Here is a 26,602-nt window from a genome sequence, read left to right as displayed (position 1 = left end):
GGCTGCACTTCAGAATCAGTTACAGGTCAGTAAATTAATCAGAAGCAGCCAACCAGTTGTAACAGAAAGGTGGTTTTACTCATCCTTTGAGGAAGATTTCGTCAGGTGTAACCGGTCTTGTTCAGAAACACATGTAACTAAAATATCACATTGGAAAACACCAAAAATGATGCGTTGTGACATATATCCAGTGCAAATCATTGTATACGTTATTAAATATGATGACACCTATGACCAGTCTTGTCAAATAACAATAGTTAATATCCAGAAATAAAGCCAATCAAATAAAATATCTGGTAATATTACGAATTGCACATCGACTCCTCGATTTTGGCTATTGTTATTGACAAGCCCCGAATGAGAATCCAGGGCGCTAACCTCTCCGGCACTAGGCTTTGTAAGGAAGGATTAGGTAATGACTGACTGGAACAATGCAAAGGAGTACAGTGAAAGACGAATGGATAGCTTTGAGAGAAGATACAGTGAAGGCAGCAGAGGATCAAATAGGTACAAAGATATGGCCTAGTAAAAACCGTTAGGTATCATAGGATACGTAGAATTTAATTGATGATGTTGTTGTATTCGGATCTCGCTCCACCTGTTGCCGGGTTTGAACGCTGACGAGTCCTCTCCATTTGGCTCAGTCCTCCCACCACTTAACTGATGATAGGAAAACACATAAAATACAGAAAATAAAGCAGGTGAAAGAGAATAAAGACGTCTACAAAATGAGACTGACAGAAAATGTGAAATAGGTAAGTAAGAAAGGCTCGAAGACCAGTTCAAGTCTACAGAAGTATGTAAAACTAGGGGAAAGATGAATACTGTCTACAGGAAAATCAGAGAGATTTTTGTAAGAAAAGAGTTGCAGCTGTGTGAATATCAAGAGCTCAGACAGAAAACCAAGCAAAGAAGACGAAGTTGAAAGTTGGAAGGAATATATAGAGTTTCTATATATGAGCACAAACTTGTGGACACTAAAACAGAAAGAGAAGAAGAAACAAGCGAAGATACAGGGAGAGATAAGATAATGCGAGAAGAATATGACAGGGAACTGAAGGACCTAAATCGAATCAAGGCGCCTGGAGGAGACAAATTTCCCTCAGAGCTATTTGTATCCTAGGCAGATCAAAATAGGCAAAACTATTCCGCTTGGTGTGCAAGGTATATGAGACAGGTGAAACACGCCCGGACTTCAAGAGGAATGTAATACTTCCAAATCAAAAGAATGATGGTGCTGACAAGTGTATTACCGAATTACCTGCTTATAAAGACGCTTGCAAAACAGTGACACGAATTATTTTTACGAGAATGGAGAACCTGGTAGAAGCTGACTTCATAGGAAACCGGTTTGGGTTCTGGAGAAATATAGGAACACACGAGGCAATACCCTATGAATTAACCTCTGCAAATTAACTTAGAAGGTAGGTGAAAGTAAAGGAAAGCTACGTTTATAAATACAGGGAGCGAAAGAAACCTTTAAAATTTGTACAGAAATTAAACATCAGTTATACGATTCGAGGGGCCTGAAGGGACTCAGTGGTTGGGTAGGGAGTAAATACGTTTGTAGCTCATCCCAGCTGTTCTTCAATCTGTGCACTAAGAAAGCAGTAGGGGAAACCAAAGAAAAATTTGGAGGGAGAATTAAAGTTCATGGAGAAAAAACAAAGTCTTTCAGGGCTTGCTGACGACTTGGTAATCCATTCGGAGGCCGCAAAGGATTTAGATGAGCAGTAGACTGTCTTCAGAGGAAAATATAAGATGAATACCAACAAAAACAAAACAAGGATAATGGAATGTAATCGAATTACATCACGCTATGCTGAGGGAATTAGAATAGGAAACGAGTCACTGGAAGTAGTAGTCGAGTTTTGCTATTTGCGCAGTAAAATAAGTAGTAGTCTATTTCTGCTATTTGCGCAGTAAAATAACTGATAATAGTCGAAGTAAAGAGGTCATAAAATTTAGACTACCAATGATTAGAAAAGAGCGTTTGATGAGCAGTAATTTCATAGTTAGTTAGTTACATGTTCCATGGATCATTCCGCGCAGTAGATGGTAATGATATGGAACGAGTCATTTACACTCACATAACAAATTAATTTATACATACGGTTACATTCTGAACATTTCTAAGGACTTTTTGCAGGAAGGGAGAACACATACAGATGTGACTACTAATTCCCACACACCACCTTTTATACGTTACAGTAATAGACATGCTTCTACGGAGTAGAAGGTGTTGTGAATGAGAAACTTTCTCAGTATGTTATCAAATTTTACTTGGTTTCTGTCAGACATTTTATGTCACTGGGTAAGTGATAAAATATTTTTATTGTAGCATTGTGCACCCTTTCTGTTCTAAAGACAACCTTAATGTTTTTGTACACAAACGTAGCTAGGATAAAACCAGTAAACCCCAGTTCTTTGAAGAGTCGAACTACGATGTATAAGACAGCCTTATTCATCTGATTACTTTACATAAGAGTTAATGCGTTAAGTATCTGACGTGAAGCATGTAAGAGAGAAAAAGTGTAGGAAAGATCTGAAATTATGCTCAATGTTTGTTGTAAGTCACTAAATGCTGCGTTTATGAAACACTGGATGAATATAGTCTGGGTAATTTGCACTCTGTTTTAAGCAAGAGCTAGTTTTTCACGCACTGTCAATTCATATGACGTCTTACTTACTGAACTATGTGATATTATTATACAGATACATTCAATGATATACGCAGATAGTGTTGCAGAGTCTGCTGCGAATAAAGTTGGTACCTAAAAAGTAATACAGTAATACAATAAAAGGCAATATCTGACATTGACATTTTACTTCGTATTATTTTAAGGGGGAACACTCGTGGATGATACACATTTTTTAAAAGATGCACCAAACCCACAATTTTGAAGATACAGGGAAGGAATTTTGTACCATGTGTTACTGAAATTAACAAATTTCCTGTTGAGTTCGTTGGCTTACATATATTTAACTTTTTATGCAATTTAAAAAATTTAATTTCAAAATATATGTATATGCTCGGTTTAATCTTTTTGTATATAGTAAGCTTCTCTCATGCCGTTTTTCTGAATATATCGAATAGGAGAATTTTATATTTTTCAGTTATAGTTTCGTAAGTATAACAGAAAATTCATGCAAAATTCCAAGCACTTAGCCCTGTACCTCAGCTAACACTCTAAATTTAAAATTTTTATCTTGGAACAACATTTATTTGGTTTATAGAAATAAGTGTACAAAATTTCATAATTATAGCCTTCATAGATTCTGAAGAAAGTACATAAACTTTAAGAAACACAATTTTCAGAAAATACAATTTAAAGTTCAGTCTCATGTGTCTTATCTCATCTCTACAGAAGGCTCCAGATTTGAGGTATACACCACTTCTAACAAACACCGAACAACGCGCTCCAGTACGCGGCCGCCAAATACATCGCTGGCCGCACTTCTCCGGGCGGCTCGCGGCTACCATCGCTGGCCGCCTTCGCGCGCGCGCGTTTGTCAGCACACAGCAATTGGCTACGCCAGGAAATATTGCGATTGGTTTTCCCTGCAAAACAGCGACCCCAGACGACGGCTCCATTAACTAGCAAGCCTTATATAAACCGGCCGCCGCCGCAAACGACAGTTCTCATCGGGAAGTGCAGTACGCGGGTGTTCCAGCTGCTTGTGGATGACTCGCCGCACTACTCGAGGTTACCTGGCTACTCGGCGGAAAATCTTGCTTCTTCACTTGGAGAGACTGGACTTGGGAATAATTACGGAACGTGCACCCCACCATGCACATTCGGACATTGGTATAACCAAACATTAATTCTGCATTACTTCTGAGTGTGAGCCTGGGTAGACGCTTGGCTAACATAATTGTTAAAAAGTGATTTTTGATTTAATAAACCAGACTGAAGAGGTTATTGTGTTATTCCTGGTTATAAAAATTTGTAATCAGCGTTGTCCTTCCTTTCAAGCCTTCTCTTCCGGTTTCTTACTTATGCATTCTTTCATTTTCCTGGTTTACAGACTTCAGCTGCAGAGAGCCACTGAAAATCAAATTTTCTTAAGATGTCTAAAGTGAAGTTTTGTATCTTAAAGCCCATTCTCTCCAGTACCTTCATCCTCTCGACGTTCTCATAATTAAATACAGACCTTCATCATAAGTTCCAATTCTGACAATTGTAGCGGAGGAAACAGTAGTTTTTGGGCATCGTTTCCATATGACTGAATTTTCAGACTCACATGGATTGCAGGTTTTGTTTCTAAGATACGGAGCAGAGTCGCAGTTAATCTATACAACAAAAGAGTACATTTCACACCTTTCTAGATGTATCCGAGGCAAGTTTGCTTTAAGGTAATTCACAGAATCTTTGTTTGTGGAGCTGGTATTGAAGCATTGCTTCAAAAAGTAGGCACAGTAGAGGTCACGCCACTCAGTTAATTATTTTTCAGGCACTTCCTAAATGATTTCATCATTCAAACTTTGGGAACTTATTGTGCTAAAGTGCTAACAAAAAATAAAACTAAATACATAAACAACTGACATTTTAGGTCATTTTCATGAATGTTCTCCCTTAAGCAAAACCTAGATTATTATGCATCTAACTGCTTATAACTCTTGAGCTATAAGGCGCACAGTGATATAATTTTGCATGTACAGTCTGTCCTGTACTGTATATGGATACTGTCTGCTAACTGTGTTGCGAATTTTGTGTGTGTGTGTGTGTGTGTGTGTGTGTGTGTGTGTGTGTGTGTGTGTGTGAGTGAATGGGGAGCGTATCTTTTCTTAAAGGTGTGAAATTATGTGTCAAATTTGTTGGAAGTTGGTAAGTGTTCTTATTCTCAAAAACTGGATGAATAAAATCCGGATACTTGCCGGCCGTCACTTACACCGACGCCTCCGAGAGGTGTCGGTTACAGACTGTAACTGTAATACAAATCCTATTGCGTTAAACTTTTGACTCAAGGTTACACTTCTTTGTGAGCAAATTGACATGATTTTAAACGCTTAAATTCAGTGAATAATTAACCAAAATAATTGAAATCAATGTTTGATGCCCCTTGATGTCATCAGATAGGCAACTTGCAATTGGTACTGGGATAGTGGATTAATAATCTGCTTACAATATTATGTCCTGTAGGCTATTGTAATCATTTTGTCTACAGATGACACGATCCTTCACTGCATCTAGCACCACTTGTTGGGAACTAGCAATACATGTTGTCGATTGCGGATTTCGAATCTGTTATTCATGGTACCTCATTAACATATTTCGATTCGAAATTGTGAAAAAAATAGAGGAGAGACGGGCAGTATACATTATGTACAAGAGCCAATAGCGAATAATCAGAGTGGATGACCACGAATGAAGTATAAAACAGGTGTAAAACAGGGATGTAATCTTTCGCCCCTACTAATCAATCTGTACATCAAAGAAGTAATGATGGAAATAAAAGAAAGGTTTAGGAGTGGAATTAAAATTCAAGGTGAAAGGATATCAATAATCCGATTTGCTGATGACATTGCTATCCTGAGTGAAACTGAAAAAGAATTAGAGGATATGCTAAACGAAATGAAGAGACTAATGAGTACACAGTATGGTTTGAGAGTAAATCGAAGCAAGACGAAAGTAATTAGAAGTAGCAGAAATGAGAACAGTGAAAAACTTAACATCAGAGATGATGGTCACTAAGTAGATGAAGTTAAGAAAGTCTACTACCTAGGCAACAAAATAACCAATGACGGAAGGAGCAAGGAGAACATCAAAAGCAGACTAGCACTGGCAGAAAGGGCATTCCTGGCCTAGAGAGGTCCACTAGTATCAAACATAGGACTTAATTTGAGGAATAATTTCTGTGAATGTACGTTTGATGGAGCACAACATTGTATAGTGAAACATGGACTGTGAGAAAACAGAAACAGAGGAGAATCGAAGCATTTTGAGATGTGGTGATGCAGACTAATACTGAAAATTAAGTGGAATGATAAGGTAAGGAATCAGGAGGTTCGGTGCAGAATTGGAGAGGAAAGTAATATGTGGAAAACACTGACAAGAGGAAGCGACAGGACGATAGAACATTTGTTGAGACATCAGAGAATGACTTCCATGGTACATAAAGGGAGCTGTAGAGGGCCAAAACTAAAGAGAACGACAGAGATTGGAATATAATCAGTAAATGTTTGAGAGCGTAGGTTGCAAGTACTACTCTAGAGATGAAGAGGTTGGAACACGAGAGAAATTTCGTGGCGGGCAGCATCAAACTAGTCAGAAGACTGATCACTCAGAAAAAATGAGACGTGTGGTATGTCCTTTGGTTGGCGGTTTACAGAATAGCGGTACAGTGACGTCAGGACGGTACGCCTCCACACTAATTGCACGTCGCTTTGTTCCGCCAGACGAGACCTTCCGCCCTTTTCCCATGTCTCATGTCAACAGAGAGGCACGTGCGGTGCTTTTTTTCCCTCGCAACTTGTGCACACGCTAACGACACCCACTTTTCCTTCGTTTGTGCTTAAACGTTTACGTTCCCGTGACATAAAAACAACAATGGAGCGCGCGAGCTTGTGCAAAGAGCCTTAAGCAACACAGCAGTCGTGTCGTGTAGCATCGTCACGGCGAATTAAGACAAGTGGCTGCACCCAGTAGTTTATTTACCCACCGTGAAAAGTTCAGGTTCCGTTCCTTACTAAACAGTCAAGAGGCTTTAACTAGACAGTGTCAGTACTTTAACCTACAACAGTTAATATCTGCCAATCCCTCTCCACAACTTTTATGTCATAAAGCTAATAACAAATATTTAGCAACCTGGCATTATTTTACTAATATGTTCAATTTTTACATCTTCAATAATACCCTTTAGAATTTTCCTCTACAATTAACATTGCACTTGGTAAAGAAAAGTCTGCATCATTAATTTAAAAATACAATTAAACAAATAAGAACAAGAAGGAGAAGGAGGAGGAAAAGAAGAGGATGCTACCCGAAGCATTATGCACAGCAGAAAGTCTGAAGCTTGTAAGAATGGGAAGACTGTACAGATTAGAATTTGTGGGATGAAGGAGTCTCAGAACGATCCAAAATCAGAACACTCGCACCTCTGAAAATGCGCTTCTATGCCAAAAACTAATGCTTGAACATAGTAATGACCAACCGATTCAGCGAAAGTTTCATAGACAACTTTTACCTACTCCTTTCTGTAGTAAGTTAATTCTCATAAATGTTCTTAAAATTAACCAGTATTCAACGAGAAATTGATTTTTATTTACATTTTACTTTCAAACTCATTCATATGTAAAATTTGTATTACGAATACAAGATGTAATAAATTGTTGAAATTCATATTCGCTTAGTTCCGTCTCCTCACAGCTGGCTCTGTTCACCCACACGATCTCTTTATCAAATAACTGGTTATCGATTCCATGCATAAACTTTTCTTTCAAATGTTGACCACTTGCTATCATTTGTATTATTAGTGTTTTTAAAAGCAGTTGTGTGCTAGATCCTAATTTTTTAAAGGAAAAAAGGCAGTTCCTTTTCGATTATGACTTTCAACTATCTTCCAGTATACTTTTAATAACAATTTGTCCATTATATTTGGACTGTTGAGCTCAGTGGCCGTGGATAATGATATTTCATTGTAAAAATACAGCAACCAGACACTTTTTAGTGCGTTTTATTTATGCCAATATGCATTTCGGGTTTGCACCCATCTTCAACTGGCAAATTACATGGATCTTCAGTTACTACAGTAGTACAATCTCGACAGCAGTTTGGATGCTGCAGCAGGCCTGTGCAAAAGCAACGATTCCAGTCATTTACTTCAATTTCGCGAGTTTAAAGTTACGCACTATCAGTTAAGTAAAATGAACAACTGATAGTGCGTAACTTTAAACTCGCGAAATTGAAGTAAATGACTGGAATCGTTGCTTTTGCACAGGCCTGCTGCAGCATCCAAACTGCTGTCGAGATTGTATACTGTAGTAACTGAAGATCCATGTAATTTGCCAGCTGAAGATGGGTGCAAACCCGAAATGCATATTGGCATAAATAAAACGCATTAAAAAGTGGCTGGTTGCTGTATTTTTACAATGAAATATCAGTATACTTTTGTTGTTGTCTCCAATACTGATATAAAAGTCCAAATTTTGATGCACGTTTTCTTAGATCTATTGTCGAAATTTGTGACTCACACGAATAGATTATAACTTCCCGCACTGTTAATGTGGTACTTTGATGTAAAGGACATTTAAACATTCGAAAATTGTTAAAAATGTATTAACGTTTTTTTGACAGATGTTATTTCAGTTCCAGTTATCTCTTCTCCCTAGATTTTGTGATTACACCTTTTGTAAAACAACTGAAGAGAGAGACATTTCACTTGGTACAACTGCTACCTTCCCTCGAAAGTGAAAGACTTCTGGTTTGGTTGGGTCGTTAACAACTTTGGTTCACCTCGCTCTGCCCTGCTTTTACCTGTCTCGCAGTCACTGACTCCTTATGTTTCACGAATAGTGTGAGATATGGAATGACAGCCCATTCATTTAAGGAAACTGAAGTAAAGAGCCTGCAATTTTTAGGTTATGAATTTATAATGTATTGTGATTTTGACGTTTTTCTGGATTTTCCGACTGTGAAGATCTGGGGACACCCGTCCCGGGGATCCTACTAAGTGAAAATTTCACGCGGCCAGTTGTACATATAATGGAGCCAAACTGTGTTGGTAGCTCAAGAAAAACTATAAAAAGAATTTCCAAAAGAGGACCACCCTAGTGACATACATCTCATCAAATGGTTTTTTGTTGACAATATTGACTCATAACATGACAGATGGCTCCACCATTGAACAATGAACCGATAATCTATTCGCAGCAAGAAAACACTGAAGTAAGCATTCTACATTAAGGTGTGCAGTGTTCAGCACATTTCGTTTTCAATACGCATGCAGCAGAAGTACAAAAAGATCTGTGATAATCTTGAAAGTACTCACATCCAAATTGAAAATTTTGATGTAACACACTTCGTCATTCATTCTACACAGAAAAGGAGTTCATCGCAGTAGTTAATACACTCCTGGAAATGGAAAAAAGAACACATTGACACTGGTGTGTCAGACCCACCATACTTGCTCCGGACACTGCGAGAGGGCTGTACAAGCAATGATCACACGCACGGCACAGCGGACACACCAGGAACCGCGGTGTTGGCAGTCGAATGGCGCTAGCTGCGCAGCATTTGTGCACCGCCGCCGTCAGTGTCAGCCAGTTTGCCGTGGCATACGGAGCTCCATCGCAGTCTTTAACACTGGTAGCATGCCGCGACAGCGTGGACGTGAACCGTATGTGCAGTTGACGGACTTTGAGCGAGGGCGTATAGTGGGCATGCGGGAGGCCGGGTGGACATACCGCCGAATTGCTCAGCACGTGGGGCGTGAGGTCTCCACAGTACATCGATGTTGTCGCCAGTGGTCGGCGGAAGGTGCACGTGCCCGTCGACCTGGGACCGGACCGCAGCGACGCACGGATGCACGCCAAGACCGTAGGATCCTACGCAGTGCCGTAGGGGACCGCACCGCCACTTCCCAGCAAATTAGGGACACTGTTGCTCCTGGGGTATCGGCGAGGACCATTCGCAACCGTCTCCATGAAGCTGGGCTACGGTCCCGCACACCGCTAGGCCGTCTTCCGCTCACGCCCCAACATCGTGCAGCCCGCCTCCAGTGGTGTCGCGACAGGCGTGAATGGAGGGACGAATGGAGACGTGTCGTCTTCAGCGATGAGAGTCGCTTCTGCCTTGGTGCCAATGATGGTCGTATGCGTGTTTGGCGCCGTACAGGTGAGCGCCACAATCAGGACTGCATACGACCGAGGCACACAGGGCCAACACCCGGCATCATGGTGTGGGGAGCGATCTCCTACACTGGCCGTACACCACTGGTGATCGTCGAGGCGACACTGAATAGTGCACGGTACATCCAAACCGTCATCTAACCCATCGTTCTACCATTCCTAGACCGGCAAGGGAACTTGCTGTTCCAACAGGACAATGCACCTCCGCATGTATCCCGTGCCACCCAACGTGCTCTAGAAGGTGTAAGTCAACTACCCTGGCCAGCAAGATCTCCGGATCTGTCCCCCATTGAGCATGTTTGGGACTGGATGAAGCGTCGTCTCACGCGGTCTGCACGTCCAGCACGAACGCTGGTCCAACTGAGGCGCCAGGTGGAAATGGCATGGCAAGCCGTTCCACAGGAGTACATCCAGCATCTCTACGATCGTCTCCATGGGAGAATAGCAGCCTGCATTGCTGCGAAAGGTGGATATACACTGTACTAGTGCCGACATTGTGCATGCTCTGTTGCCTGTGTCTATGTGCCTGTGGTTCTGTCAGTGTGATCATGTGATGTATCTGACCCCAGGAATGTGTCAATAAAGTTTCCCCTTCCTGGGACAATGAATTCACGGTGTTCTTATTTCATTTTCCAGGAGTGTATTTCTGTGTGGTGTGTTATTTATCTGTTTACAGCCTCACAACTATTTTTTGTGTTTTAGTAATTCTTTATAATGTTTCGAATCAGATTTCTGTAAACTAAATACTGACTAGTTGTCTAGCCGAGTAGCTTTGGTATGCATTGTCTCACGGAACCTGGTAAATAAATAAGTAGAAAGTAAATGAATAGTTAACCTGTTTATGACATCATTATTAATTGTTTCTATTTTCTTTTCCATACGTTTGTTACTCATTACCGTAAGTCAGTCTTACTCTAATTGATTTTTAGTCTTACTGTTAACTTACTGTATTAAGGTCTTCCATTAAATGTTAACATTCATTTAAACTAGACGAAAACTGCAGAATGTTGTAAGCATGTGAAGTGTGGTTTAAATATGTTCCATAAACAGGTACTCCACCTTCATTTCCATAACTTACGCATCTGAAAGCAATTGGTGATAATTTTACTGAATATCTTGAACAAACAGAATTGTACTTCTCTCTGTCTTGTCTGTTCCCTTCCTTGTGGCGGGAAATAATTAAGAGCGTTGTTCCATTTCTGATGGGCTGTCTTTCTTCGTAAACGTTCTACAAATAATTTTACAAGTTTCTTTCATATATCCATTCCTTCAGCTATAAACAGTTCTTTTGAAATGCTATCGTCTCCCGGCGCCGTTTGCTTTTTACTTCTTCGCCTTTCGATTCATACATCGAATGGTTTTATGTACTTTTTGTAACCTATTAACTGTGTTTGTTATATGGACCTACATAAATATCTGAAATAATTTTGATATTTTCTATCTGTTGTTGCCACTGAACATTATGAAATTGTGATGACTAACCAAAATGTTTCCTCTTTATAATATTATTGTTCTGAACTGTTTCTCCCATCAACTTTTCGTTGTATTTGTGCTCGTCCTCTCGAAAATATTTCCTTGCTTTTAAAATTTAATTTAGGATATTTCATCATGTACCGGTTGTCGACTGCTTGAAACTAATGCCTTGTTTTTAATAGCTACCTCGTCCCATTTGAGGTTTTCTTCGCGTAGGTGACGTTTGCTATTTGTGTTGTAACTTCGTTAAATAGTTGCTCCTTTTGCTTATGTCTGCGTAGCTTTCATTATTTAAGATGCTGAATATGGTGAGTCATTTCACTGAAGGAAATGGAAAGTTCTACACCAGAGACTCTTTGATCGAATGCTACCGAAATGATACCCAGAGTTTCCATACTGTGGGTAATGTCGATTAAAATTTCATTATTATGCGAGCTTATTTTCAGCACAGAACAAAACCGTTCATATAAATGATCAATGATGTGAGTGCACTGGTGCGTCTAATTCTAACAAGTTTTTTGTACAGAGTCTCGCAGAGAACGCGTACGTGAAGAATAATGCCATCATTCAGATTTTGAGAAAGGTCGAATCAGCGTGATGTGTACGGGAGCATCATAGTGACAGATTGCAGAGACAGTTGGCTGTATGTAATCACTGTTCTTCTGCATTTAACTTCTTTTTTTATGGAATACTGGTGAAAAGGAGAAGAACAAGCACAAATGATAAAAACTGATTATAATTTTAGACGGAATGTTGTACAAATTCGACGGAGCCTGTATTGGCGGCCGATCTTTAACACGACGATACGTCACCGTGAAAAAATAACTACAAGTTTTGTTTCATAAGTGACCCAGTAATGAAATGACACTGCAAAGAAGGGCATCGGACTTTGTATTAGAGGTTCTAAGTGAAGACTGCATCATCAGACTAAGACGGGCAACGTAGAATATTAGTGTGGAGTAATTTATTGAAGGGCATTTAAAAATCAGTTTAAATAATGAGAAAAGATTAAGGTAAATATTCCTAACCTTGTAATTTAATTCATGTATTACATTAGTACATGACGCAACCTTTTAATCCATCCGTTCACGAGCCACGCGGGATTATCCGAGCGGTCTAGGGCGCAGCAGTCAGGGACTGTGCGCCTGGTCTCGGCGCAGGTTCGAGTCCTCCCTCGGGCATGGGTGTGTCTGTTTGTCCTTAGCATAATTTAGGTTAAGTAGTGTCTAAGCTTAGGGACAGATGACCTTAGCAGTTAAGTCAAAAGTGGCTCTGAGCACTATGGGACTTAACACCTTAGGTCATCAGTACCCTAGAACTTAGACCTACTTAAACCTAACTAACCTAAGGACATCACACACATCCATGCCCGAGGCAGGATTCGAACCTGCGACCGTAGGTTCCGGACTGCAGCGCCTAGAACCGCACGGCCACCGCGGCCGGCTGCAGTTAAGTCCCATAAGATTTCACACACACACATCCCTTCAGGAGTAATGCTACGAAGCAAGAGCGAAGACAATGCTGAGGCAGCCGAATTTGTCCTTTCAAAATAAACGAAGAATGAAATCAGTCAGATCACAGACTTCTTTACAATTTACTGTATCTCTGAGGTAGAAAAGCCTCGTGGATATAGTTAAATGTTGTATTACTTGAACTGCAATGACAGAATGACAGAAAACAAGTGTCGACGAGATGGACTCAGAACAAAAGTGTGACAAGAAGAGTAGGTACGGGTACTTCCAGATGGTCTTCATCACGAGGAGACAGTATAATTGTTCTAGCGAACAGATGAAAATGTAATACATTAAGGGGGCGCCAGTTTTTACGTCTGTTTCCACGGAGCACTAGAAAAAGTATCATATGATCCAGTTTTATCAAGCACTGAGACACGTTTCGGGCTGTAAAGGAAAGTTGATGTATACCGCGCTTGCCCTCACCACGTCTCCTCCAATTGCTGACCAGCTACCGGCGATTGTCTTCCGTCACTGGTATTGAGTAATACACAACTAAACGGCACGACAACGTGTATCGAGACGAAATGCGTATCGAAAGGTGAGCATTGAAGATAAGACAATGTATCAACACCTTCTACATCTACATACAAATATCAACTTAAAAAAATTAAGAGAACTACATCGTTTGCCAAAAGCCTGTTACTGAAATGATCTAACCACCCGGTCGAATTAGTAAAGATTAAGGTAGCACACAAATCAGTACTGGATTAAGGAGGTAAAACTATAATTCTTTTGCGCAAGGACATAATATAAGATGATGTGGAAAAACAGTGAGCTATATTTAGCTATTCAATTAATTTTGTACCGCCTTGTAGAAAGAACTCGCCAAAAGCAATGGCCAAACATAGGCAGTTCTCATTTCCGTGGGGAAGCTAGTCTGCCCTGTTGAGATGATTCAGAACACTCGTTTTGAACATGTATTGCAACTGTGAACTAATATATTCTACGTTTCTGGAGCTGTGAATGTTATCATGTATTCAATAACAGTAAAATTCAAACCATCTGAGAAAACCGACTACACCTACAAATTTCTTTGACGATTTTTTTCATGAGTATTATTACTATTACCTTTCACGAATAAATTTCCTTGCTCAAATTACCTAACCATAAAGTCACAATTGTCGATAAATAATGCTCTTTAACGAACTATTTCGGCATTACAATGACATATTTAAGTCCCAGAATTGTTACCCTTCATTCAACAATTATCTTAATAGAAATATTTGCTGTCCAAATGAACAAATATGGATAGTGCTGCAGAATCGTCAGGAGCAAAAATAAATGGGAAGAATTTTACTGTTGTTTTCACGGAGATGAAAACGAATGTTGCTACTGATTCGTTGTAATTCGAAGATTGCCTTTCCCACTACGCAAGAATAAAAAAATGCAAGTCTTGTAATTTCAAGCTGATCTGGCAGTTACAGTCAAAGAGCTAGCACAACTGCATTGCACATTGTAATTGCCAGCAGTAACTTCAGAGCGATATCAAGAAATTGAATACCTCTCAAGAATGTCAAAGCAGTGATAAGATCCAAGCTTCAAATCTGGTAGTTTCACAGTAAGCAAATACAACAGATTCATTGCTCTGGAAACTGTGTACAAAAGGATTCAGTAAAACGAGCAATTGAGAGCAAGTCTGAAAGTACGTAGCTTAACACGTAAGCAAGAACAGGAAAGGAAGGACAAAGAAGACTTATTAGATCCTGTTACAAGGTAGAATAATAATAATGAGGGAGATGCCACAATTGGTGCTTAATCCTTCGGGTCATGAGTACCACATAACTGTTATTTTTTAAACCTGAGTGGAGCGTTCAGTATATGCGGCCTGTGATTTAGGCTCTTTGTAGAGAGGTCTCAGTAAAGTTGACCATGCTGTTGTAGGTGGGGATGTAAACATCAGTTTGCATCTCAACCTCAATTTTATGCACCTGAGAATGGAATTAGGGGTGCTAACGAGAATATTCTTCGTATAAATGTAAAGATCATTTAGGTCTTTTAATAGCACGACAAGATTTTGATGTCTCTTAAAGCAGGGCTTCGGGAGAGGTGAGTGTTCACACTTTTTTGTCACTGATACGCTACCACTCACTCGGGTTGCATCTGCATACTCCTGCTAGGAGCTACGTGGAAGGCTGATTGCGCGCAGTATTAAACCTGACCAAATTCTTTTCCAGTGATTTTCAATATTTTCACTAATTTTGAGGTAAATTCTTCCGACAGCCAATGCCCCAGAGCAAACGGCTATTAGGAAAACAAATTATAGCAATTTGGACACACTCGTAGATCTGACAGAACACTCTTGTGCTATCCTACCTCAAAACATAGGACTCTATATGAACAAGAAAGAAGAAGAATGAATTTCAAATATCACTACAAACAAATTAAATTGAAACTGGAATATGAAATGTTTTCTCCTGATCCGAACACCGTCTAGAAATCAGTGTAGTTGAACGGAACTATTTTCAAAAATTTAGTAGTTCTTGCACACAGCAACATTAGCACACGTACACTATGTGATCAAAATTATCCAGACACAAGTTCGTGGAGCCCTCCATCGGTGATACTGGAATTAAACGTGGTGTTGGACCACCCTTAGCCTTGATGACAGCTTCCACTCTCACAGGCATACGTTCAGTCAGGTGATGGAAAGTTTCTTGGAGAAGGCAGTCCATTCTTCACGGAGTGCTGCGCTGAGGAGAGGTATCGATGTCGGTCGGTGAGGCCTGGCACGAAGTCGGTGTTCCAAAACATCCAAAAGGTGTTCTGTAGGATTCAGGTCAGGATTCTGTGCAGGCCAGTCCATTGCAGGGATGTTATTGTCGTGTAACCACTCCTCCATCGGCCGTGCATTATGAACAGGTGCTCGATCGTGTTGAAAGATGCAATCGCCATCCTCGAATTGCCATTCAACAGTGGGGAGCAAGAAGGTGCTTAAAACATCAGTATAGGCTTGTGCTGTAATAGTGCCGCGCAAAACAACGAGGGGTAAAAACCCCCTCCATGATAAACGCAACCACATCATAACACTACCGCCTAATTTTGCTGTTGGCACTACACACGCTGGTAGATGACATTCACCGGGAATTTGCCATACGCACACCCTGACATCGGATCGCCACATTGTGTACCGTGAATCGTCAATCCACAAAACATTTTTCCACTGTTCAATCGTCCAATGTTTACGCTCCTTACACCAAGCGAGGCGTCGCTTGGCATTTACCCGTGTGGTGTGTGGCTTATGAGCAGCCGCTCGATGACGAAATCCAAGTGTTCTCGCCTCCTGTCTTACTGTCATAGTAGTTGCAGTGGCTCCTGATGCAGTTTGGAATTCCTTTGTGATGGTCTGTATAGATGTCTGCCTATTACACATCACGACCCTCTTCAACTGTAGGTCGTCGCTGTCAAGAGACGAGGTCGGCCTGTAAGCTTTTGTGGTATACGTGTCCCTTCACGTTTCCACTTCACTATCCCATCGGAAACAGTGGACCTAGGAATGTTTAGGAGTATGGAAATCTCGCGTACAGACGTACTAGACAAGTGACACCCAATCACCTGACCACGTACGAAGTCCGTGAGTTCCGCGGAGCGCCCCATTCTGCTCTCTCACGATATCTAATGACTACTGAGGTCGCTGTTACGGAGTAACTGGCAGTAGGTGGCAGCACAGTGCACCTAATATGAAAAACGTATGTTTGTGGGGTGTCCGGATATTTTTGATCACATAATGTAGGTCTAGATTAACGTGTTGCGCTGTTAATTTTATTGTGATGCATAGAGCTTCTTTTTGGACATATTTGCAAAACTTTTTCCAATTAATTTGAGAAAATACTTTTCTGCTGGTCTTTTATGTCATATCACTCGTCACTATCCACACTACGCAGAAAAATGCTCTACGCTACACCATACTGCCCCTCTGAAAATGCCAAGTTAGAAACTCAAGAAAATGAGGGTGATGTTGAGCTCAAGAGATTCACAGGTCATGGATGCAGGAATTCAGAGTGGGATTCTTTAAACCATGGCCGTTTACTGTGAGAATAACAGTCAGTGTTAGATCCCAGGCGTCTCATGTTAGCAAATATTATTGAAGGATACTTTATCGCAAAGTGCTAAGAAGGTCTTTGCATACTGTGTCACAGGATGGATCTCGAGACACACACAACTTAATAATACTGATAGCTCACAGGCCACCTCCAGGGAATATCTTAATACTGTTATAATGATTTTGCCGTTATATTTGTATATAACTGAAGAAAGAATTTTGTATTGTGTGGTACGCATTTTCTCTCAGTTTAATCAAGTGTATGCTCAGCGTTCGGAAATATACACAAATTTATACTTACGTCAAGAAATTTTGATATTATTACTTTGCATGTTTATATGATAAACAGTTTTGGCACTTTCCGACTCAGTATAAGTTGTGTTGTTTGTAATGTTTCCTCTTGTTACGCTGTATGTGTGCTTACTTTGATGCTGGTAAAACTATTCCTCTTTTCCGTTGTGTATCACTGAGATGCTGGAGCAGTCTTCAAGCATCAGACTGAGAGGATACTTGCCTGACACAAGAATAACGAATTAATCAACAAAGAGAAAGCCAAACAAATCTCAACAGCCGACAGGAAGCTTGACAGTTACCTCGTACTGAGCGTAAGTAAAACATTAAAACTGAAACACTGCCTTTACATCACCCAGACGGACACAAGAGCAGATGTAAGCAGAGATCGCCTGGAGATGAGAAATAAAACATGCCATACAGTAGCAGTAAAACAGAGTGTGTCAGACTATTCATATACGTAGCCACTTCAAAAAGTGAGTTACACATGTAGTTACACACTAAGTCCATTGCACAAGAAGTAAGCCACACTGCCAGAATGGATTACATGTTGCAGTTTCCCTTCTGTCACACTTCTGATGCAGGGAAACATACGCCAGAGCTGATGCACGCGGGACTGTGATTCTTACAGGCAAAACGTTTAAATTGTACACAGATCCTCCGGGAAATTTTGAAGGTGTATAGACCATATGTAAATTCTTGTTCAGCCAGGGTGAAATGGTGCCAACAACCTGACCCAGGCCACACGATACTGATGACATTGATCGAGAAGGAAGGCCAGCGACGTTGATCAAAGAGGAAAATGTCCAGGCAATCGAGGAATAATATCTGGCGGGAAACAGGTTTCCCAGCGATGAGGACGTTCACACATTGACTCTCGAATGGTTTCGTGACCAAGGTCCGGATTTTTCTCTTCGATTATTTGAACGATTGATAGTACATATCGACAGTTGTTTACAAAGACTTGGAGACTATGATGAAGTACAGTGTTGGTTGATTGGTTGATTGGGGGAAGCCGGCCTATGTGGCCAAGCGGTTCTAGGCGCTTCAGTCCGGAACCGTTCTGCTGCTACGGTCGCAGGTTCGAATCCAGCCTCGGGCATGGATGTGTGTGATATACTTAGGTTAATTAGGTTTAAGTAGTTCTAAGTCTAGGGGGCTGGTGACCTCAGATGCTAAGTCCCATAGTGCTTAGAGCCATTTGAACCATTTGATTTAGTGTAGGGGACCAAACAGTGAAGGCATTGGCCCCATCGGAATAGGGGAGAATGGGGAAGGAAGTCGGCGTGCCCTTTCGAAGGAATTTTCCCAGCATTTGCCTGAAGCGATTTAAGGACATCACGGAAAACCTAAATCAGGGTGGCTGGACGCAGGTTTCAACAACTGCCGTCTGGAACCCGAATCCAGTGCGCTAACCTCTGCACCCCCTCGTTCGGTGAAAAATTGGGTCATGTATCTGTCGTTTTGAAGTGAACTGCATCATTTAATAGAAGTTACTAGCTCTGCTATAATAAAGTGTAACTTACTTTTCGAGGATCACTCCCTCATATTTATTATACACACATCAAAAAAAGTTTTGTCCCGGTTCCCAGCACTATTGAAGATAGATGTTGACTGTGGGTACTGTATCACGGACACAGTCCCTCTGACTGTTCATAGATGTCACTCAACCAGCCCAAAGATGTTAACAACCACGCATGAGCAGCGCCTGTTAGACGGATGGGATCCAACAGCCGATCAGTTCCAGTCATTCCGCCAGGAAGGAGGTACACGGCTCATGTTTTCTGTAGTTAAAGCATGCCTAGACGGTCAATACCGCGATTCCATCGCGTCCGCATTGTTACTTTGTGCCAGGAAGGGCTGTAAACAAGGGAAGTGTCCAGGCATTTCGGAGTGAACCAAAGCGATGTTGTTCGGACACGGAGGAGATACAGGGAGACATGAACTGTCGATGACATGCCTGGCTCAGGCCGCCCAAGGGCTACTAATGCAGTGGATGACCGCTACCTACGGATTATGGCTCGGAGGAACCCTGACAGCAACGCCACCAAGTTGAATAATGCTTTTCGTGCAGCCACAGGACGTCGAGTTAGAACTCAAACTGTGCGCAATAGGCTGCATGATGCCCAACTTCACTCCCGACGTCCATGGCGAGGTCCATCTTTGCAACCAAGACACCATGCAGCGCGGTACTGATGGGCCCTACAATATGTCGAATGGACCGCTCAGGTTTGGCATCCCGTTCTCTTCACCGATGAGTATCGCATATGCCTTCAATCAGACAATCGTCGGAGATGTGTTTGGAGGCAAGCCGGTCAGGCTGAACGCCTTAGACACACTGTCCACGAGTGCAGCAAGGTGGAGGTTCCCTGCTCTTTTGGGGTGGCATTATTTGGGGCCGACGTCCGCCGCTGGTGGTCATGGAAGGCGCCGTAACGGCTGTACCATAAGTGAATGCCATCCTCTGACCGATAGTGAAACCATATCGCCAGCATACTGGCAAGGCATTCGTCTTCATGTACAATTCGCGCCCTCATCGTGTACATCTTGTGAATGACTTCCTTCAGGATAACGACGTCGCTCGACTAGAGTGGCCAGCATCTTCTCCAGATGAACCCTCTCGAACATGCCTGGGATTGATTGAAAAGGGCTGTTTATGGACGACATGACCCACCAACCACTATGAGGGATCTACGCCGAATCGCCGTTGAGGGTTGGGACAATCTGGATCAACAGTGCCTTGATGAACTTGTGGATAGTATGCCACGGCGAATATAGGCACGCATCAATGCCAGAGGGCGTGGTACTGGGTATTAGAGGTACCGGTGAGTACAGCAGTCTGGACCGCGACCTCTGAAGATCTCGCTGTATGGTGGTACAAGAAGCAATATGTGGTTTTCATGAGCAATAAAAAGGGCTGAAATGATGTGGTTGTTGATCTGTATTTAATTTTCTGTACAGTTTCCGGAACTCTCGGAACCGAGGTGATGCAAAACTTTTTTTGATGTGTGTATATTTGTTTTACACAGTCACGATAGTCCTGAAATAACAAAGTCTGTTTCCAGTACTGAATTATTTATTTGGTCACTATGGTCCAATGTCCACAATAAAATATGTCGAGCAGTGTTGTTTAAGCCATAACAGAAAAATAATATGTAACAGATTATGTGCACTTAGTACGTAACAGCCACTACGCCACTAACTCATGATGCTTATAAAAATCATAGGAGTAGAACATCGGGAAGAAATGCCCAAAGCGAATCGTATTCTTGAAAAATTGGCGCCTTTGAGCTGCATGTCATGTTCCCATTAAAATAAATAAAACACGAGGGTGAAACTAAAGAATACACAAAATGTGAGAATTACGTATCTTGAGCGAAGAAGAGGAAAACCTGCAAAGCAGATACCGTGTTGTGAAATACTCCAACTTGTTATCAAAAGTGCGAAACGGAAGTAACAAGCCCAAAACCAATCATTAGCTGACCACATTAAAAATGACCATCTCGTCCGAGGATTATGTTGAACTGAATAGGTAGTGTCTTGAGAAGATGTGTAAGATGAATATCAACAAAAGAAAGACGATCCAAATGGAGGGTAGTCGAATTAAATCAGGCGATGCTGAGCGAAATGGTTAAGAAACTCACATGCTAAAAGCTGTAGGTGACAATGGCTTAAGTAGAGAGGATATAAATGTATTTACAATAGGAGGAGAAGTGTTTCTGAATAAGAAACTACATCTTGCTAGCCTTTTGATTAACGTCTAACTACGCAAGAATTACAGCCAGCAATAAATCTCATCTTGGGAAGTAGTCTCATTCCACATTCTGTCATTATTGGGAACAGCTGAAAGTGAATTAAATACGATTAATTGTGCCCATAGTTCCAGTGAAATAGTTACACGAGGCCCAGAAACTGACTGACGCCGTAAGTGGGGCACTACTCTTCCTGGTAGTGCAGAACTGTCGTTAGTGGTGCCCATAACAACTTCCACATTACTCTTCATGTACCGCTGTTTTCCTTTTTCAATTTGTTTTAACCTTTCAGTAAGCGTTCATTGAAGTACAACATTTTAAATAGAAGAAAGAACATGTACTTTGAGCATTTCACTTTCTTTCCTACAGAATTAGACATTCTACCATTATTTCCCATCAGACGAAGAACAGCCAAATGCACAGATGTTAATATGTATCAAAACACTTTTGATTGCGGAGCATAGAGGGCAGAAACAATTAATTACTGTTTTACTACCTTTTGATTACAGAACAGTTATATTGTTACTGCTGAGTGTTTGTTCTTTCGTCTTCAGCTTCTCTGTGACTACTGATGCTGAATTTACTTCATTATCGTGCTCTGTGGTGTAACTAAAGCTAGCATTTTTTTGTCGTGAGCCTTCCGACTGGTCCGATGCAACTTTCCACGAATTACTCTCCTTCTTCTCAGAATGGCACATGCACCCAAATTCTGCAATCATTTGTTGTATGTTTTCCAGTTTCTGTTTTCCCCTACAGACGTTGCACTTTGTGATCCCTATAGTACCGTGGAAGTAATTCCTGACCTTTTGTCTTTTTCGAGTCATCAACTTGCCGACTAATTTGATGCGTCCTGCCACGAATACCTATCCTGTGGCAACCTTTACATCTCAGAATGTGACTTGCCACCTACGTCCTCAATTGTCTGCTGGATTATGACTTCATTTTTATGGGTGGCAGCGCGCGACCGCATCGAACAGTCCTGCTCCTGGAAAGAGAGGATATTTGGTGACTGGATCGGTCTGCCCGCTCCCTCGATTTAAATTCCTTGGAGCATGTGTGAGATGCACTAGGCAGTGACACGTCGTACGAATGTTACTTTCGTCCTTAAGTTCTGCACACCAGTGACACATCTATACTGGCTAAATAATAATATAAATAATGCAGATGCAACCGAACGCCGATACCATATGTCTGAGCCCAGTTAATCATCCACGTTTTGCTGCAGTATTTCCTGGGAACGTACACTGATCAGCCAGAACATTATGACCAGCACCTACTATCGATATAAGCCGGTCCAGGCGAGGAATGAGTGCTAGTCAGGCACAGGCATGGTGCATGTAGTATCAGTGGGCGTGCAGTCCCTTTGTAGAATGGGGAAGGCGAGAGACGTATCTGAGTTTGACCGGGCATATTGTCATGGCCTGGAGGCTCGGCTAGAGCATTTTGGAAACTGCACGACTTGTCGTGTGTTCGAGGAATGCTGTGATTAGTGTGTAGCTGGTTCATACGAAAGCGTGACAGCAACAGTCCACTGTAGGTGGGCTCAGTTGCTGTCATGCACAACTATTGGGATTCACGATATCCAGTTTCATGGAGCTATACGATAAGCTCGTTGATTCGAAAAAAGCGTATGCGGCCTGAAGATGGCAAAATGAATTGCCGAAACTGGTTGCGTTCGAAATAAAATTAAATATCTTAAAGTGTACAGCTGTTGGTAAAGTTTATTGAATTGAAAAGGAGCTATAATTGTTCCTCAGTTTCTCTGATGATAACACCGCCAACAGAAAACCTTACTTTCAATTTTCTTTTGCCTGAATTTTAATTCCACTCCTGAAACTTTCTTATGTTTCCATTGTTGCTTCCCTGATATGCATGATGAATAGTAATCCAAGCACCTCTGCCTTGCTCTTCTATTTTCATTGCTCTACCTTGATTCTTCTACGTATTGAGTGTTACCCTTCTTTCCCTACAGCTAAAACCAGTATTTCTACGAATTTCAAACATCTGCCAACATTTTAAGCTGATGAAGCTTTTTCTAAGTAGATAATTACGACGAAAGTGTATTGATTTTTAAGTCTCGCCTCCATTATCAAGCGCAATGTGAGAACTGCCGCTCTGGTGCCATTACTATTCCGAAAGCCCAAGTAACCGTCATTTAACAGTTCCTCAATTTTCTTTATCATTATTCTGAATATTATTTTTGTGGGTAACTGGGCTATATTATTTATAAAGATCACATAAATTTTACAATTCACAGTTACCGATTTAGTTCATTGCCATCTGTTACAAATAGAAAATCAGTGGTGTAAGAACTTAAGCTGGTAATGACCCCTTTGCGTCCTATTTTTATGTAAATACCTATGTGTAACAAATCTGAAGATAGCAAATGCCGAAACCTGAACTGCGAATTGTACAGTTTATGTGATCAAAGCGGATCTTTACAAATAAAGTGCCATAACATGGTCAAGGACTCATTTACAGAGTTTATGTCTTCAATTGGCTCTACTGGCTGTTAAAGCGATTGTGAAATACCTGTCCGTGCTATCTTCAAGACTGTATGGATGACATTCCGTCGAAAGCCTTATAGCATGTCTCCAGTCTCATAGAATATTCACATTACCTTGTATAATCGTTGAGGGTGAAAAGTATGTTCCTACTTTCAGGAACAATGCCAATCGTCCATTGATCAATCTCTGCTGCAGAAAAACAGGATGCACTCAGAGAGATGTTGGACAGTGATTGTATAGTTTTGTTCCGGATCCAGACGCCTCGCTAACAAGCCCTGTGGCTGCAGTGCTTCACAGTTAGCGACTCAGCAAGGCATCACGGTATGCGTGATTGCTGGCAGCTCCAAACAGAAAAGAACTCCGCAGTAATTGGCGTGTAACCGGACGCCTCTCGTTTGCGTACACGAAATTATGCAAATGAAGTTTCCAGGGGCTGGTGGGAAGGGAACGCATCTCGTTAAGTTTGGCCAGGGCGTGTCTGTGAATAGAGCACCTTGCTTTCTTACGATTAACGGCTAAATATAGGACCTCAATGACACTGATTCACTTTCCGTACTTCAAGTTTAAAAAAGAAAGTATCTGATATTATTGAGGGAGGAAAACTATAATTTCCACTGATTGTCTGTTTGGTACAAGTAGTATAACAATGTGTCACGTAGGAATGCAAAGATTTGGAAGGTTTATAAACTTTGGGTTTTCTCCCTGTCTAACCAGCTAACGTATTTTAATGTCATATTGAGACCCTGGACAAGCTTCTTGGCAGTCCTTCGTACTTCAAAGAACTTCCTTGGTGAGAGGAACAGTTTTATTTCAGCAAATGGAGTCATTCCACGCCTGCATTTGCACGGCAACCATCGCAAAGCGTTCAGTTATCATCTCTGGTAAATTGTTATTTGCTATCGCTGATTCACAAGATATGGATCTGTGTATTTTCAGTTGGGTCTCATCCAGGTGTTAGTAGGCAGCTTTTGAAGGAGCTCAATTTGGAGGAAAGGAATGTAAGTGTTCCGCAAACCATGGGAACACATCTCTGACACAATCTTGTCGCGTGGAACGGCTAATGGCGAAATAAGCTGAAGGAAAAAAAAATCGCAACAGTGAGAAGGACTCGTGCGACGTAAACGGATGTTGGTAGCCGTGTTTCTACAGCTGAAATATGATGGCTACTCAAATTTCGCGCCAGCCTTGTGAGAGTGGTGCAAATAGCACAACTATGAGGATACAAATGAGCTCTGCTTTAAATAACCGCCGTAACGGTCGTGAGCGTTAGTTTCATATTTGGCGTGGTTTAAAGGTAATAATTACACTAAAGTCACCGCAATTGATGATGGTGCCCTGGACATCACAAGGCTAGACGTGATTGTTAACAGGTTGCGTGATCACCAGGACGAGACTGCACGCTCTGCAACGTGTTCCCACACTGGCCACAACGTTGTTAAGGAGTCCCTGTGGCAGGGCGCTCTGTTCCTCCACCAGCATAGTTGATAACCGTTGGATGATGGTTGGTGAATTTGGAAATGCTACAGTACGTCTCCCCAACGCATCCCACATGTGCTCGATGGGATTTAGGTCGGCGGAAAGGGCAGACCAATAGGTTTGCCGAATATCCTCTCGTTCCAAAAGCTCCCCACATTGCGATGTTCAATAACGCCGCGAATGGTCATCCATAAAAATGAAGTCAGGGCCGAATGCAGCCGTGAAAAGACGCACATGGCGAGTGAATATAGTGTCATGATAACATTAATCGGTGAGTGTATCATTTAGTTTCTTCTCTAGATTGTCGCACAGATGACAAAATAGTAGATATCGAATTAGATGACAGAGGGATAGAAAAACAATTAAAATCACTCAAAAGAGGAAAGGCCGCTGGACCTGATGGGATACCAGTTTGATTTTACACAGAGTACGCGATGGAACTTGGCCCCCTTCTTGCAGCGGTGTACCGTTGATCTCTACAAGAGCGTAGCGTTCCAAAAGATTGGAATAGGGCACAGGTCATCCTCGTTTTCAAGAAGGGACGTCTAACAGATGTGCAGAACTATAGACCTATATCTCTAACGTCGATCAGTTGTAGAATTTCGGAACACGTATAATGTTCGAGTATAATGACTTTTCTGGAGACCAGAAATCTACTCTGTAGGAATCAGCATGGGTTTCGAAAAAGACGATCGTGTGAAACCCAATTCGCTCTATTCGTCCGCGAGACTCAGAGGGCCATAGACACGGGTTCACAGGTAGATGCCGTGTTTATTGACTTCCGCAAGGCGTTTGATACAGTTCCTCACAGTCGTTTAAGGAACAAAGTAAGAGCATATGGACTATCAGGCCAATTGTGCGATTGGATTGAAGAGTTCCTTGATAACAGAACGCAGCATGTCATTCTCAATGGAGAGAAGTCTTCCGAAGTAAGAGTGATTTCAGGTGTGGCGCAGGGGAGTGTCTAACATCGGAAGTTCACTGAGGCTTTTTGCGGATGATGCTGTAGTATATCCAGAGGTTGTATCAATCAAAATTTGTACTGAAATGCAGGAGGATCTTCAACGAATTTACGCGTAGTGCAGGGAATGGCAATTGAATCTAAATGTAGACAAGTATAATGTGCTGCGAATGCATAGAAAATAAGATCCTTTATCATTTAGCTACAATGTAGCAGGTCAGCAACTGGAAGCAGTTAATTCCATAAATTATCTGGGAGTAGAGATTAGGAGTGATTTAAAATGGAATGACCACATAAAATTAATCGTCCGTATAGCAGATTCCAGACTGAGATTCATTGGAAGAATCCTAACGAAATGCAGACCGAAAACAAAGGAAGTAGGTTACAATGCACTTGTTCGCTCACTGCTTGAATACTTTTCACCGGTGTGGGATCCGTAACAGGATCATTTATTAATCGCGAAAGCGTTGCGGAGATGATAGATAAACTCCAGTGGAAGACTCTGCAAGACAGACGCTCGGTAGATCGGTACGGGCTTTTGTTGAAGTTTCAACAACATACCTTCACCTAGGAGTCAAGTAGTATATTGCTCCCTCCTACGTATATCTCGCTAAGAGAGCATGAGTATAAAATCAGAGAGATTAGAGCCCACACAGAGGCATACCGACAATCTTTCTTTTCACAAACAATACGAGACTGGAATAGAAGTGAGAACCGATAGAGATACTCAAGGTACCCT

This window comes from Schistocerca cancellata, chromosome 1, assembly GCF_023864275.1.
Source record: "Schistocerca cancellata isolate TAMUIC-IGC-003103 chromosome 1, iqSchCanc2.1, whole genome shotgun sequence".
Lineage (NCBI taxonomy): Eukaryota > Metazoa > Arthropoda > Insecta > Orthoptera > Acrididae > Schistocerca > Schistocerca cancellata.
Note: the sequence above shows the minus strand (reverse complement) of the source record.